The 6,064-nt window shown below is 38.5% G+C and overlaps 1 pseudogene; it reads left to right on the forward strand.

Moving 5' to 3' along the window:
- Positions 1-2,987: 2,987 nt before the first annotated feature.
- Positions 2,988-3,646, forward strand: LOC138144604 (17-beta-hydroxysteroid dehydrogenase type 6 pseudogene; annotated as a pseudogene).
- The last annotated feature ends 2,418 nt before the right edge of the window (positions 3,647-6,064 follow it).

Here is a 6,064-nt window from a genome sequence, read left to right on the forward strand (position 1 = left end):
TAGATGTGAGCCAATGAGTAAAACTATACTTAGAACACTGGGGTTTAGGATTTAACAATATAAGATCAAAGTGATCCTCTCTCATTTAAGGTCCCCCTGGGACTAAACCTGGTACTAACAATAATTGTGTATAGAACAGGAAATGGCTATAATGCCCCCAGTCCTCCTAGAAGCTCAGCACTTAAGGTTAGAAAGGTGTTCTCCATGTCTTTGTCCTTATTACTTGTGTCTTCCTCTAACCTTCTTCCTTGGTTATCTTATCCACTTACAACTCCATCTCTGTTTACCTGATTGCTCTACTGAAGTCTAGAATTGAATTTCCAGTTATTGGCTAGATGGGTCACTTGGATATTGAGTTGGTCTCTAAATCTCAATATATCTAAAATTAAACTATCATGTTATGGAAAAAAGATAACTGGGGCAGAACCCACAAAGCGTTTGGGAGGAAAGCTCCCCTGTCTGGTGGCAGAGTCCTACTGTGGCAAAAGGTCCAGGGGTCAAGTGACTGAGGGGCAACATGACCAGGCAAAGGAAATGAAGCAGACAGAAGATTCCAACATTAGAATCCTATTTTGGGGACAAAAAGGAGCAAAGCATGGAACAGGAGAAAAACAGTGAAGTCAGGACTCCTGCACCAAAAGCTTCAAAGGAAAATACGAGCTGGTTATAGGCCATAGAGGACCTTAAGAAGAAGATAAGAGAAGTGGAGGAAAAATTGGGAAGAGAAATGAGAACAATGCAAGAAAATTACTAAATGAGAGTCAACAGTCTGACTGAGGAAAATCACACCTTAAAAAATAGACTAACTCAAATGGCAAAAGAGGATCAAAAAAGGCAATGAGGAGAAGAATGCCTTAAAAAGCCAAATTTGCCAGATGGAAAAAGAATCTCAAAAGCTCAATGAGGAGAATCATTGCTTCAGAATTAGATTGGAGCAAATGGAAGCTAATGACTTTATGAGAAATCAAGATGCTGTTAAACAGATCCAAACAAATGAAAGAATAGAAGGCAATGTGAAATATCCCATGGGAAAAACCACTGACCTGGAAAGTAGATCCAGGAGAGATAATTTAAAAATTATTGGACTATCTGAAAGCCATGATGAAAGTAAGAACCTAGAAATCATCCTCCAGGAAGTTCTCAAAGAAAACTACCATGATGTTTTAGAACCAGAGGGCAAAATAGAGGTTGAAAGAATCCACTGATCACCTCCTGAAAAAGATCCCAAAAAGAAAACTCCTAAGAATATTATAGCCAGGTTCTGGAATTCCCAGATTAAGGAGAGAATATTACAAGCAGCCAGGAAGAAACAATTTGAATATTGTGGAAACACAATCAGGATAACCCAGGATCTGGCAGCTTCTACACTGAGGGATTGAAGGGCTTGAAATATGACATTCCAGAGGTCAAAGGAGCTGGGATTAAAATCAAGAGTCACCTACCCAGAAAAACTGAGTATCATGTTTCAGGAGAAAATACAGTCATTCAGTGAAATAGAGGACTCTCAAACATTCTTGTTGAAAAAAGCAGAGTTGAATAGAAAATTTGACATTCAGATACAAGAAGCAAGAGAAGCATGAGAAGGTAAACAGGGAAAAGAAATCATAAGGAACTTATCAAAGTTGAAGTATTAATATTCCTACATGGAAAAACAATAATTGTAACTGATGAAACTTTTCTCAGTAGTTGAAGGGAATAGAAATATATATGTCTATATATGAGGGTATATGGGCATATGAATACATATGTGAACGTGTGTATATATGTTTACAGGTATACATAGATAGAGGGCACAGGATCAACTTAATAAGAAGGGATGATACTTAAAAGGTATAATTAAGAGGTGAGAGAGGAATATAATGAGAGGAGATGGGGAGAGACAGAATGGGGTAAACTATCTCATATAGAAGAGGCAAGGGGAAATGGTTACAATGGAAGGGAAGAATGGGAAGGCAAAAGGGAATGGGTCAAGCTTATTCCCATCTAATTTGGCTTGAGGAGGGAATGAAATACACACTAAATAGGGTACCTCACCCTCCAGGAGTGTAGGGGGGAAGGGGATGAGAGGGGGAATGATGGAAGGGAGGGCAGGCTTGGGGGGAGGGAATTTGGAAGCACCCACTTTTGAAGAGAGACAGGATCAAAGTAGAGAATAGAACAAGTGGGAGATGGGATAGGAGGGAGGGAAATATAGTCAGTCTTTTACAATATGTCTGCTATGTTATTGTTTTGCATTAGCCACACATGTACAACCTATAGTGAACTGCTTATCTTCCCAGTCAGGGTGGGTGATAAGGGAGGAAGGGAATTAATCTGGAATTCAAAGTTTTAAAATAAAATGTTTAAATATATATATTATTAATAAAAAAATAAAAAACCTTTAAAAAAAAAAAAAGATAACTAGATTTCATTACAAGATTTGGGTTTGAGGGGTTGTCTTCTAAGCCTCTGCGCCACCTGGGGACGTCTGCCAGGCCTGTGCACCACCCCGGGTCGTCTTCTGGGCCTCTGCCTCTAAGAACTTTTTTTGGGCTTGTGACCATTTTACATTTTTCTTTGAAGTAGAAGTGCCTATTTTGACTTCATTGTCTTCATCTGAGTTTGAACCCAGATCTTCTTTATAGTAGATAGTAGCTATCTTCTCTTTTGCTCAGTCCTTTTAAAAAATATTTACTGACTTATTTCTTGGCTGTGTACTTTGTGTTAGAATCATGCTCTAGTTCCAAGGTTTGAGGAAGAATGTCTAAAGCTTCAGGTTTTTTATATTGTTGTTTTCTGAACTCTAACTGAAAGCTTAACCTCAGGTACTCCTCTCTGCCCATAAACTATGATCAGGGCTGTAATGAAAGAGAAGCTGCCAGCAGGAGCCCCTGGAGACTGCTGTCAATTAGGAGCAGGAAGAATTGGAGTGGAGCAGCCCCTGTGAGCTGAGACAAGGAGCAGGAGCAGGATGCTGCCTATGTGTGAATCAGCAAACAAAGCACAGGGCTTGTAAAGTGCCTCCTCCACAGATAACACCACTGTGAAAGAGCAATTGCTTCCATGTGGTTCTACCTGGCCTGCCTCATTGGTCTTTATTATGTCTTTTTGCTGGTACCAGGAGAGGCTGGTGGTGAGTAACCTTGGGGACAAATATGTCTTTATCACAGGCTCTGGATTTGGGAACCTGCTGGCCAAGCAGTTGGACCTTCGAGGCCTGAGAGTGCTAGTGACTTGTCTGACAGAGAAAGGGGCTAAGCAACTGAAGCATGAGATTTCAGGCAGGGTAGAGACAGTGATCCTGGATGTAACCAAGACTGAGGACATCATTGCAGCGGCCCAGTGGGTGAAGGAGCATGTGGGAAATAAAGGGCTCTGGGGCCTTGTCAATAATGCAGGAGCTCTCTTTCTCAATATTTGCACTGAGTTGATGACCAAGGAGAACCTCCTAAAGATACTGAATGTAAATCTGATTCAATTAATTGAGGTGACAATGACCATAATACCAATGGTGAAGCAAGCCAGGGGGAGGATTGTCAATGTCTCTAGCATCATGGGGAGAATTGCTGTCTTTGCAGTGCCCTACTGCTGTTCCAAGTATGGAGTAGAAGTTTTTTCAGATTGTCTGAGCTCTCAGATCTGGCAAAAAGTCATTACAAAAGTATAGCAGGAATTTGCACCTGGTAACTGACTATATGGAACATGCTATGACATCCTCTTACCCTCCATATAGCTATTCACTGGCTGGGATGCTTGATTCTTCTTTATTCCTATATCCTATTTGCCCACAGTACTGTTAAATTATATTTTGTCCTCAAATCATAAACCTGCATGTGCTGTCTAAAGGTATATTAGAAAACTGACTGGTTAAGAAGCAACTAAACACTATGAGATTTGATGATTTCTGTAGCGTTTTAAAAGAAATTTACTCTTTGTAAGGTTTGGTTCCCATCCTCATCCTTTGTGAAGGCGTTGGTAAATGCCTCATTAATCTGGAATCACTAGGGAATGAAGCATTCCACATGAGTCAATTTTCCAGATAATGGAATCTTTCCCTTTTATGAACCAAAATGACAAAATGATTTAAAAGTAAAAATCTTCACAAAATGTAGGGCACATTTATCTGCTTTAGTAAACACAGTATGTTGGTCAGGCAGATTCAAGTTCAAATCCAATCTCATACACTTACTAGCTGTGTGAACCCAGGCAAGTTACCACCTCTGTCTGCCTTAGTTTTCTTATCCCTAAAAGGGGAATAATAATAATAACAGGACTTTTGTGATGATCAGGTATTTGTAAATACTTTGTAAACCTTAAAGTGTTTTATAAATGCTATTGTGAAAGTAATCATTATTATATTTTGTTGAACATGATCCTTTTCTTAAAGACTCCGATTACAATCAAAGACAAATGGAAAATTTTAGTTACAAGTTAACAAAAGTTGTTAAATCAGTAAGCCTGATTTTACAGATAATTCTTATCCAATTCTTGGCCAGGAATAGGGCCAAAGCCTATATTTTGCCTCTTCTGTAGAACAAAATGCATAGACTTCTGAGAGGCTTTTTAAATTTACTTACAGTTGAATCTATGTCCTGTTGGGTGAGGTTTCTAGAACCTTACTAAATAGATTAATGGGGTGTTTGGTTATAAAACCTACTTGATGCTAAAATGATAGCTTGTTATACTGATATATTGATATACTGATCAATGCTGTGAAATATTGGGAGCAAATAAACTCTCTTGTTGATTAAAAAAAAGATTTGGGTTTGAACTTTAGCTCTTCTACTCAATTCATTTGGGAAATTGGTCAAGTTTTATAATCCTCCTGAGCTTTAATTTTTTTTACCTTTAAAATGGGGGGGGGGGCTGGAAAAGAGGACATGTGGGATTCACTTCTAGCTCTAAATTCATGATTTTTGTAAAGGGGGTCTGGTACATGCAAAGGCCCCAGCAACTTGCTTGGTCGAAGTAACCTCTTTGAATGGAAGATGCTAGGGAACTTGCTTTCCAAAAAATTACGATGATATGTAAGGGAAGCAACTTAATACTCCATTTTAAGGGAATTGCTCAGGCTAACCATGTTTATTCATTCATTCCTGAAGTCTACTCCTGTCATTGCTTTTCATGATACCCCATAAGGCTATTTCACCTCTTCCCTGATCCCCACTTTGTGCTTTCTTCCCCTATCAAAATGTAAGTTCCTTGAGGTCAAGGACTATCTTTTTTCTAGCTTATATTTGTGGGGGGTTTTTATTTAAAATTTTTTTCTCTTCCAAATTTTCTCCCTCTCTCCTCAGCCATTGAGAATACAAGAAATACAATACCCATTATACATATTAAGTCAAGCAAAACATATTTTTACTTTAGTCATGTTGAGAAAAAAAGAAGCAAAAAAAAAGTAAAGTGAAAAATATATGCTTCATTTTCACTTAGACTACCTCAGTTCTGTCTCTGAATGTAGACAGCATTTTTCTTCATGAGTCCTTTGGAGTTTTTGTGGATCAGAGTAGCCAAATCTTCAAAGTAGATTATTGTTACAATATTGCTGTTCTTGTGCACAATGTTCTTCTAGTGCTGCTCACTTCACTTTTTCATGTAAATCTTTCCAGGTTTTTCTGAAACCATCCCTTTCATCAGTTCTTACAGTACAGTAGTCATGTACCACAACTCATTTAGCTGTTCCCCAATTGATGGGTATCCCCTCAGTTTCCCATTCTTTGCCTCCACAAAAAGAACAATTACAAATATTTTTGTATAAATAGGTCTCTTTCCTTTGATCTCTTTGGAATACAAACCTAATAAACATTGCTGGGTAAAAGTGTATGCACAATCCATAGCCTTTTGGGCATAATTCCATACTGTTCTCCGGGATAGCTGGGCTCATTCATAGCTCCACCAACAGTGCGTTAATATACCTGTTTTCCCACATCTCTTCCAGCATTTGTCATCTTTCTTTTCTGTCAGGTTAGCCAATCTAATGGGTGTGATGTTTTAACTTATACTGTATTCCCATCAGTGTTCCTAGCAACTATTAATAAATGCTTATTAACTTTACTAGACTTCAGTGGAGCATTTGAGGACATTC

This window comes from Petaurus breviceps, unplaced genomic scaffold (genome assembly GCF_028583685.1).
Source record: "Petaurus breviceps papuanus isolate PSGF00001 unplaced genomic scaffold, PetGlider_PUasm1.0 90701, whole genome shotgun sequence".
NCBI lineage: Eukaryota > Metazoa > Chordata > Mammalia > Diprotodontia > Petauridae > Petaurus > Petaurus breviceps.